The sequence below is a fragment of the Mesocricetus auratus genome, unplaced genomic scaffold, assembly GCF_017639785.1.
Source record: "Mesocricetus auratus isolate SY011 unplaced genomic scaffold, BCM_Maur_2.0 Super-Scaffold_15014, whole genome shotgun sequence".
NCBI classification, from domain to species: Eukaryota; Metazoa; Chordata; class Mammalia; order Rodentia; family Cricetidae; genus Mesocricetus; species Mesocricetus auratus.
The window spans coordinates 75,228,702-75,239,868 of record NW_024429186.1 but is presented as its reverse complement, the minus strand read 5'-3'; the positions used below and the strand labels follow the sequence as shown (position 1 = coordinate 75,239,868).

Here is an 11,167-nt window from a genome sequence, read left to right as displayed (position 1 = left end):
TCCTGTGTCATTTTAGTTAGGGTTTCTTTCAGACTATGTCTCATGCCTCTTCCTATGTCCTATTCTGTTACTGTTCAGCATTATAACTTAGTAAAGACAAAATGTTAGAATATAGACTCAAGATCAGAAAGAAAGAAAAGTGAACTTGGTTGGCCACGGAGGGAAACAGGACGGAGGCGTCTGCATTGCAGTCAGCAAAGGGGCTGGCAGTGGCCCACCTGCAGGATGGGGCGTGTGGCAGACAGAGGTTTGTGGGATACATGGAAGGTTGATGATAACCCTGTGAAAACTGGTAAATGGGATGGACCAGCTGTGCAAAACTCTTTGGACAATTCCCCCAAAACAGTACTCCTGGAAAAACACAAGTATGTGGAGAACTTTGGTCCAATTGGTGGTGACCTCTCCATCTGTACTGTCTGAGTCTTTGCCAGAGTGGCTTTGATCTAGGATCATATGTACCCCCCCCCTTTCCAGATTCCAAGCCAGTTTCGGCTTTGTCCGTCGCATCCTATTTTGAGATGATGGGGATTCTGGTCATCTAAACCTCATATCAGGAGAAGAGCATCTTGTGTCCTACAGAAAAGATCCTACAGGAATGGATTCTCCAGACTCAAAAGGTCTGACGACAAACACACTCCAAGGTTGACCTTCAGTTGACCTTCATCCACGGAGGACAGCAGCAGTGGAAAGCCCACCGTGAAGTTCTTTGATCACAGCAGGACACTGGTCATGGATGCACACGAACCTGAAATATCCACAGGTCTCGATGGGTATTCCCGGTTATACATAAATGTGAAATGTGTATGGTGCACACACTAACGCATGTGTGGAGACGGCACGTATGTAGGAGCAGTTTGTGCACAAATCTCAGTGTCTCCTTGAGAAATGCCTAAAGGCTGCTCGTCTCAGGATCCACCAGCACGCCCAGCGCCCAGCAGCTGGCTTCTGGCTGCCACTCTCCTCAAAGGAAACAGCTTCTTGGAGAAATGGCCGATTCTAGTATAGGGACAAGGAAGCCAAGCCGGGTCATCCACTGTGCCAGAAACTAAGGAAGTGCTGAGTGACAGGGATGTCACAGAGACAGAGGAGTCAAGCCAAGCATGGTGCCTCACACCCGCAATCTCAGTACTCAAGCAGCTGAGGCAGGAGGAAGGCACGTGCTGGGCCAGCCTGGGCTACCTAGTCTCAACAAACAAAAGTGTGTGCCATTCAGAGGGCAGAAGCAGGGAGATCCAGAGACTCAAGATTACCCTGAGCTACACAGTGAGTTCCAGACCAGCCTGCAGTCTGAACTTCATGACAGCCTACCTCAAAAATAAAATAAAAACAACCAAAACAATACACACAGCATCTACCCTGAGAGGGCTCGTTCCAAACACTCGAATCTCAGACAATTTGGTCACCAAAACCAAACCATGATAAACTGAATTAAGAGCTCACTGGGTAATACAAGATTCAGGAAATCACAATGACATCAATCAATCATCAATCAATCAATACAACTGTAATGACATACAGAACATGAATAAATGGAAAATGAAGGCACTAAAAATCAGAACTTTTTAAGCCAATATAATACTTAATCAGGCCGGGCATTGGTGTCACACGCCTTTAATCCCAGCACTCGGGAGGCAGAGGCAGGAGGATCTCTGTGAGTTCAAGGCCAGCCTGGTCTACAGATCCAGTTCCAGGACAGCCTCCAAAGCCACAGAGAAACCCTGTCTCAAAAAAAAAAAAAACTTATCAGGTAATAAATGCTAAAGGTAATGGACAAAAGAAGGCTTAGTACTCAAAGGGTACTTTAGCCTCAAATTTCTCCTTACAGAGTAATCCCTAATTGCAAGTTGTAACAAAATAGCAATGCTTCTGGAGGATCTTCACAAACATAACCTGTTTTTGTTTGTTGATATAGGATATGTAGCCTTGGAGGCTCTGAACTCACAGAGATCCTCCTGCCTCTGCTTTTCCAGCTCGGAGATTAAAGGTGTGCACTACTATGCCTAGCCCCACAAACACTGTTACTGAAATAACTAAGCCAGACATTGCCATAACAGGAACCCATTGACATCACATTCCATATGATGGATGTAAGAAAAATAGCACAATTGGGGAAATGTTGTCAAACGATCACCTGGATACAATTACTAAGAAGTATTAATTCTCTTATGTTAAAAAACCTTGTACACTAAGAAAAATAATAAAACATAAATCAAGAAAAAGAAAAGAAATACTAGATAAACCCAAGGTCACCTCAACGGCTATTTCTGCAACAACTGACCTGTGACCTTCATAATCGACAGGGCATGAAAGTCAAGCAGGAAGGAAGGAGCAAGTGTCCCAGGGTACACGAGACCAGCTACCTCGCTGAGCCTGGACTGCACCCATGTCATAAAGGGCATTGTCGAACCCACTGGGTGAAAGGTTGCAGATATTTTTGTGCTATGTAACTCTTATCCAGTTTGAAACTGTCCCAAACTTAAACGTGAGGAACACATCTCAATATGTTACTCTCTACGACTGTTGCCTCTAGGGAGTGATGCCCACACCAAAAACGCCATCTTAATGGGTGTGTGTGTGACTAGGACTCTCCACAGTCAAATGTACATCAGAAAAGTGGCGCATTCAGAGAACCGAGTTACTCACTGTGAAAACACATTAAGTGCCGACTCACCAAATGCCTCACCTGAGAATTACCAGCTGTTGTTATTAGTGTTAAACAACCATGCAGCGCCCATATCGTTATTCATAATTCAGCAAAAGTAATGGCTCCTTCAAGTTACCCTTCAAATACAATCCCAAAACTAACATACATACCAGACACATCCTAACACTATGTTTACAAAGATAAGGAACCCCCTTTCAGAGGTCAAATGTCACAAAGGAAAATAAAAAAAAAAGCCTAAGCATACTATTCTTCTCCCTTTTACTTCAGGTCAGAGAAGGCACAAGCCCAGGTGTCCGAAAATTACTGTTCGGTAGTTTGAAAGGAATGACGATGACATCCTGTTTGGGCATGGCCAATTAAGTATTATGGCACACCTTTAAAACCCCAGGCCATTCACACTTCAGCAAGACTGTGCAATCAAAGTGATGATACTTATTATTGAGAATATTGGTGTCTGTGTGGACACTGCACAAACTCTCTGTCCTGACTCTATTACAACAGGGGTCAGAGGCATCCAAAGAAGACAGAAAAGCTTGCTGCTGCACATCAGAGACCCCTGAACATTCATCTTTGCTTCAAAGAAACGTTAATGTGCTTCTTCAGGATCTCTTTAATTCCCCCAATGCCAACATCTATGCTTCCCTATTTCAACACTGGATTTGACATAAACACGTGCTTGTTTAGCCGGGTGTTGGTGGTGCTCACCTTTAATCCCAGCACTCGGGAGGCAGAGGCAGGCGGATCTCTGTGAGTTCGATGCCAGCCTGATCTACAGAGCAAGTTCCAGGACAGCCTCCAAAACAATACAGAGAAACCCTGTCTCAAAAAAGAAAACAAAAACAAAACAACAAAAAAAAAACATGTGCTTGTTTCTATCCATTATTGTTCTGACCGCAGATGCTACACAAAGAAATAACAATACAATATCACACTGAGAGAGAGCCATAGCTCATGCACACTGAACAAACTATAAAAATGGTATTACCTGAAAGAATGCCAGGGACTTCAGATAATCTATGCAAACCCACAGTGTCTATGGTACTTCTGTTAAATTTCATTTGTAACCTAACAGTAATGCCCTGAATGTACACTAGACAGCATCTATTGATCCTTGTAATTTTAATTTTAAGCCAGTATATTAGTATCCCATTCTGCAGTTTTAGTAACCCATTCAAAGGAGCTGGTAAGTGGCAATCACCAGATCTTATTAATTAACAACTTTCTCCTGTGAGGTCTTCTAAGTCATTGCCAACACTTGTATTTAGCAGCTCTCAAGTTGCAGCATTTCAAATCTAGAATTTCTAGATAATCAGTCCAGAAGACATAGGGAATTCACTGGTGAAAATTTATTAGGAAGGCCAGTAAAAGAGCACTTGCCTACCATGCACAATCCTCTAAACTCAATTGCCAGCACCTGAAAAAAAAAATCCTACTAAGTCCAAATCATATAAAAAATTTCAGGTATACTTGCAACAGAACTTCATAATTTAAGAAGACAAGGGCTTGCGGCAGATACTGTGGCCTACACTAATGGGGAAAAGCAAGAGCAATTTAAAAATGTATTTATTATTTATTGTGGTGCTGGATACTGATATGTACCATTCTATAGATATTCTGTTAAAATAATACAAAGAAAAGCACCCCAAACACACAATCAATTGCCAAGAAATAAAGACAAACATCACAAGTGACCAGAGACCGAAAGACCAGCTACTTTCACAGGAACAACACTATTCTAGTGGCTCACTTGCCAGCAAAGACAATGGAAGTAAAAAAACAATGGGATTACATGACTTGAAGCACTAACAAGAGGCCAGAGACACGGCTCAGTGTTGGGGTTCACTACCAGCCCATGCCAGGTAGCCCACTCACATCCACCTGTAACTCCGGCTGCAGGGGATCTAGCTGCCTCCTTTGGCCCGCAAGGGTGCCCATGTGTGAGTGGCATACACTCACATAGAAGCTAACATTCATACATTAATAAAAATTTAACAAAGTAAATCTTTAAAGTGCTAGTAAAAACTTAGTGCCAGGCATAAGGGTTCATCTTATAATCCTTTACTCAGTGTCTAGAAGACAGAGACAGAAGTTTCACTGCAAATTTAAGGCCAGCTTAGTCTACATAGTAAGTTTGAGTTCAGCAAGGACCATACAGGAAGTTTATTACAGAAATACTCAAATAGTACAAAAAGTCTGATAACTTCTGCAAAATCTTATTGAATGGATAGACTTGCTTGCCCTGTCTAATTTAGTAGCAACAGTCACACATGTTCTGTTACATGAATTTCTGTATAAATTTAAAACATGACTCCTCATATATGCAACCATATCTCAGCAGAGAATATTTACAGCATCATAGTCAGTTCCATTAAAATGGTGACAATCGGTAGCTAACATTACAAAAGAAGAACCAACAGAAAAATCAAAGCACTAAGAAACATGTCATTAACACACGACTACCTATATGCATTCAGCGAGGTCTAGGGCAAGGGTTCTCAACCTTCCTAATGCTGCAATCCTTTAATACAGTGCCTTGTGTTGTGGTGACCCCGGCCATAAAATTATTTCATTGCTACTAATGACTGTAACTTTGCTACTGTTATAACTAGTAATGCAATATCTGACATGTGACCCCCCCCCAAAGAGTTTCAGCCCACAGGTTGTGAATCACTGCTCTAGAGGATGGGAAACCTAAGGAGATTTGTATCAACAAATCTCACTGTATGGACCAAAACCTAGTAGGATCCTGATTCTAAGACTGCAATTTTTACAAATATTTTGTGAATGTGTGAGTGTGTGTAAGTGTGTGAGTGTGTGTCTGAGTGTGTGTGTGAGTGACTGTGTGTGTAAGTGTGCCAGTGTGTGTCTGAGTGTGTGTGAGTGACTGTGTGTGAGAGTGTGTGAGTGATTGTGTGTGAGTGTGTGAGAGAGAGTGTGTGTGATAGAGAGAGAGAGTGTGTGTGTGTGTGTGTGAGTGTCCACATGAGGCTCCCAGCTTGTGGAGGTCAAAGGACAGCTTGCTGGAGTTGGTTCTCTCCTTCCATTATGTGGCTTCAGGCAGCTTTATAGGCTGAGCCATTTCACTGGCTCATGATTTTGAAGTTTCAGGAAAGAATTCTGTCATCAGGGAAACACCAAACAGACAACCAGCAGAAGAAACCAGATTGGTCCTGAGTGACTCAAACGAAGTGAGAGCTATTTTGAGTGTGGGTAATTGCTCTGGGTTAGACATGAAATCAAGACTTGGAGGTAGGGCAGTGGGGAGGGGAGGCCACGGAAGAATTTAGGTCACTTGGGGCATGCTCCTAACAAATACTGGGATTGCAGCCCCTTCTGTACTTCCCAGCTACAGAGAGGTGAGCAGAACTCCTACTCCTCCCCATGTCTCCAGCATGATCTAATGTGCCACCACAGGCCCAGTCCTAGACAGAAAGGGAGCACGGACCAAAAGCTCTGAAACTGTGAGCCAGCCACAAGCCTTTCCTCTCTTTTAAAGTCATCCCAGGTGGTTTTGTCACAGTGCTGGGAAGCCAATCAACACAGTTATGCTGGTCTAACTTCTGAGTAAGATTGACATTTGATGTATGACTTTACTTTTAAAATCTTAAACCAGGGTTGGAGAGATAGCCCGGCTGTTAAAGGCTAGGCTCACAACCAGAAATATAAAACCTTAAACCAGCTTGTTTTAAGTGAGTCTGCTTGAACATTTCCATCTATCCATTTTAGAACTCTATGCACATCTTAAGACATCAGCTAGCTCCAAAGCAAAGCTCCTTTTGTGTATGGGTTAAAATGAATGTGTAGGCTTTGACACTCAACAACATAGTGTCTCTCTTGGTACTGATTCAGATTCACTCAAGTTTGGCTGAATGTTTATTACAAAGCAACCACTGTCTAGCCAAGATGGCAACTTACATCGTAATCCTAGTACGCAGAAGGCGGAGGCAGGAGCATCATTCTGGGTTCAAAGCCATCCTGGGCTAACACAGTGAGTTCCAGATCTCTCTAAGCTACGGTGAGACCCTGTCTCAAAAAAATAAGTAATAAAAGTAAGGCAAGCACTGTGCTTCTGTGAAAGTACTTCTTCAAAGGTCTGAGGTTTAGAGACTCATGCCTAGAACACTAGTACTCAGTAAGGTGAGGCAGGATTGGCAGCTCAAGACCAGTCTGGGCTACATGGAGAACTCCTGCCCAGCCTAGGCAACTGAGTGAGACACCGTCTTTGAAACCAAACCATAATAAAAGGTCTGAATTATACAGTATTCAACAATATTTTTTTCTACTAAGTCTCTTTCAACTTTCTTTCTACTGCTGGAGATAGGAGAGCCCCAAACCACAGAGCCATCTCCCCGGTCATCTTATGTTCTATAACAAATGCCTGGCTTTACACTAGTGCAGTGATTAACTTCAATGAGTGCCACACTCACCTGGACGGTGTAAGCACAAAGACTGCTGGGCCCAACCCTAGAGCTTCACATTCCTCGGTCTGGAGTGGAGGCCGAGGCTTTGGACTTCCACAGCTTCCCAGCTAACAACGCTTCCTGCCCATCACTGCCGCATCTCACCCAGCTGGTCATTCAGAAGCTGTGATGCAGTCACATCTTCTCCACTAGGTATGGAACAATCTCAGTGATGCCTTAAAGGTTACTTTTCATTGTTTTTAGTGTGTGTGCGTACCCAGGAAGTCACAGGCGTCAACCCTGTGGGAATTACAGGCAGCAGTGAGCCCCAGTGTGGGTGCTGGGAACTGAACTCTGGTACTCTGCAAGAGCAATGTGTGCTTGTGACTGATAAACCACCTCTCCAGCCTTTCACCAATGCGTTCATTCTCCCTCATTATAAAACTGGGATAAGAACCCCCCCATTGGACTTACTTAGGCCAGTATTTGTTTTTTGTTTTTCACCCAGTTTACTTATAAAACCATCTTGCCCGGTATGGGTAGCATCGATTGCAGCAAAAGAAACCATGTAAAACATGAGCTGAAGAGCTAAGGAGACAGCTCAGTGGTAGAGCATAGGCTAGTACTCAGGGTTCTGGGATGTCTTAAATGTGGGGTGGGGGTAGAAAAGCCCCCCCCAGACTGAAAGAAATCTAAAAATAACAAGCATTTCAAAGATCCACACTTTGGTTTTGAATTTTCAAGTTCTGTAGAGTAGTATATTCTCACTACCTAGAAAATAACTGAAACTCTTAATTTTTGTTTCCTGGGGGAATGTTAAGACTTTTATTGTACTCAAACGCTACAGAAATCAAAGAAAATGAGCTAAATTTCTAAGAACTGAGGATGCTTAGACTTTCCTGAGTTCTACCAAACTGCCATTTTGTGTTATGGCACACAGGTCCTAAGAAAAACATACTATGGCCTTCCGTCATTCCTACTCCAAATGTCTTCTTTTCAACTACAGATGCAAGAAAATACTCCAGCTACTAATGTATTCAATGCTTACTATGAGTCAAGTCCTCAAACTACAAATGCATTTAATCCTTTCATTCAATAGACATGACCTTGGCTTACAAGTGAAGAAGCAAGAGACCCATATTAAACTGATCAAGACAAGTCTAGTAAGCAGGCTCCATTATCAAGCAGGGGCTTATGTGGCCATTATCATGCCACACTGCAACTCAGCACATCCCTACTCAGTAAGAATAGTTTACACACATTATTTCCCTCAACCTTCTCAAGCTAGGTGGGTCTCCGTGTTACCAGGACACTCACAAGTTACAAAGCATGTACTCAAAGGGCTACATGTATAACCAAAAAGCATCAGGCCTGGGACACTGGCTGAACCTCATGCTGGTTTTAGTTAGCACAATTATTCTTCACCAAACCTAGCATTTCATTTGATATTCCTATACTTTGAATTTGCATAGAATTGGAATATTCTCTGGCTGTGATCTATTGGCAATATCTTTTGTCTTTAATATTAATTTATGGTATTTTTGGTATCCTTTGTTTTCTCATATGAAACTCTTAATAAGAAAAGGAACCTGCCGGGTGTTGGTGGCACATGCCTTTAATCCCAGCACTCGGGAGGCAGAGGCAGGTGGATCTCTGTGAGTTCGAGGCCAGCCTGGTCTACAGAGCGAGTTTCAGGACAGCCTCCAAAACAATACAGAGAAACCCTGTCTCAAAAAAAAAAAAAAAAAAAAAGAAAATGACCTAAATATTCTATATCAATACCATCCATTTCCAGAATGCTCTGCAAAAATGAAAACTTTAATATAAAATCACAATCCAAGTATGGTAGTACATGGTTAACATCATCCCAGTACCCAGCAGTAAAAAAATTGAACTTCAAATGACAGTCTAACCCAAGGTTCCAAGTTGCATTAATTTATTATTAAGAGTTATTAATGTATTATTAAGAAACACTTTTGTATCGTTGTTCCAGTAAAATCATTGTTTATATGATTAAACTGCTACATTAAATAGAACACTAAATACTATAAGCAGATTTCTCTCAAGGTCATTATTAACAATGAACTATTCTCAACAAACCAATCCTATAATGGCTTATTGTTCATTTGCAGTGTTAGGAATTGAACCCAGAGCCTCATACCTGACAGGCAAGCACCTACCACACCTGATAATCCTAACTCCTACAACTGCACTCTAAATCTATGTGCTTCTTACTCGCTCTTAAGTCACCGTCCATCCACCCACAGGTCAGTCATCAATTCCTCTATATATCCTAACACTGTACTTTTTAGCTCTCAACAAGGATTTACCTCATTTTATGGTTATTAATGAATCTATCAGACTAAAACATACATTTATAACTTTGGATATCTGAGTCTTTATATATTTTAGAACTTTTTATTCTACAGTAGTTAATTTAACCCAATTAATAGTTTATATTAAACCAACTCATTTCGAAAATAGTCAACTACTTTAGAAATCTATTTTAGGTGCTGGAGATGTAGCTCACTGATAGGATGCTTTACATACCTGGGGCCCAGGGTTTGATCCCTGACACTTCAAAAAGACAAATATGCTTTGGAAAAGAGTGCCTTAACTGAAAATCAAAACCCTAGACACGTAAGCAGTCCCTAAACTGAGACTGAGAGTCTCATTAGCTTATGTGGCTGCCAGCTGTAACAGGTGATAGACTTCGAATTTACCAATATGTAAAATTTTAATTGAAATGGCTTATATAAATACAATTTCATGCAATGCCCATTTTTGCTGTCCTTTAAATATAGACTTGCTGCCCCACTTAGCTACAAAAACAAGGGTCAAGAGATAGTTAACACAAACTCCGTTTTTCGTTTTGAGGCAGGGTCTCTCTATATAGCCCTGGCAGTCCTGGAACTCACTCTGCAAACCAGACTGGCCTTGAATTCAGAGATCCACCTGCCTCTGCCTCCTGAGTGTGGGGATTAAATCTATGAGCCACCATCCCTGGCCCAAACTACTTTCTAAAGCAAGAACAGAGAAAGGGAGCAGTGAAAATCTAAACTGATTTAGAACTGAGGAAAACAAGCTTCATTATCCCATCATGGACTTAGGGATTTGGGAGAGGATCCTGAATAATTCAGTATAAGGGGGAAAATAATCTCCCAGAAAATAGCCTTGTGTGAAAAGCTCAGTAAAGTCCAAACTATTATAAAACTAAATAGAGTCCAACTGATAAGTCCTTCTACACATCTAATTAAGAGCTGCAGCAGAAATGGAAATATGTATAAACTCAAAGTTAGACTGTTCTCCTGATGCCTCAGGTCATTTACTGTAATTATTATCCACAGCTCTATGAACATAAACATTCTAGGTGACCATCACTAGTGCAGTATACCTGACAGTCCCACATGGAGCTACTTCATTTTGTAACAAGAATCAAGGTTCTAAAAACTCAGTTGTACTGGAAAAAAAAAAACTAAAAGCTCAAAACCAAAATGAGTCCTGCTATCAAAGTGCACTTCCCTTGCTGGATTCTGAACAAGCAGCTGTTGGCTTCAAACATAGGAAATATGCAGATTTGCTAATACGTGATTACTGGAAATAAGTCTTTTCCTGGAGATAAGAATTAAGGTTCTCCCCGCCTTGTAATTTCATTTTGCTTTTACTACAGTAGAAATAGCGCCAGTTAACTGTCGAGAAATGGCTTTGCCACTTTCCCCTTCATTTTCTGGGATCTTAATTCCTAGCTGCAGTATCGTACTATTTCTTCCTAGGATCAGAGCTAGAAAGCTCTGGAAATACTGTTCAGCTGGTAAACAAAAAAGTTAAAGCTCAGAACACACACCAAAAGGTATCTTACATATTCATTCCACAACTCATCAGGTGGTTATAAAGCTTTCATCCCTCCCAAAATTGTACAAAAATATGTGAAAAAAAAGATGCTTCCAGACAGCAAATAGTAATAAAACAAGTATCTTTTAACTAGATCATTTGAGACTATGTATTACAGCAACTACCCGTGATTGAATCCACTTTCTCCATAAATTCATTCATGTATTCAAGCATATGCATTTAGTCTGCATGTTCATATTTACTACATTAG

General features: G+C 41.4%; 1 pseudogene; it reads left to right on the top strand.

Moving 5' to 3' along the window:
• Nucleotides 1-225: 225 nt before the first annotated feature.
• Nucleotides 226-1,540, top strand: LOC101839743 (annotated as a pseudogene).
• Nucleotides 1,541-11,167: the final 9,627 nt, after the last annotated feature.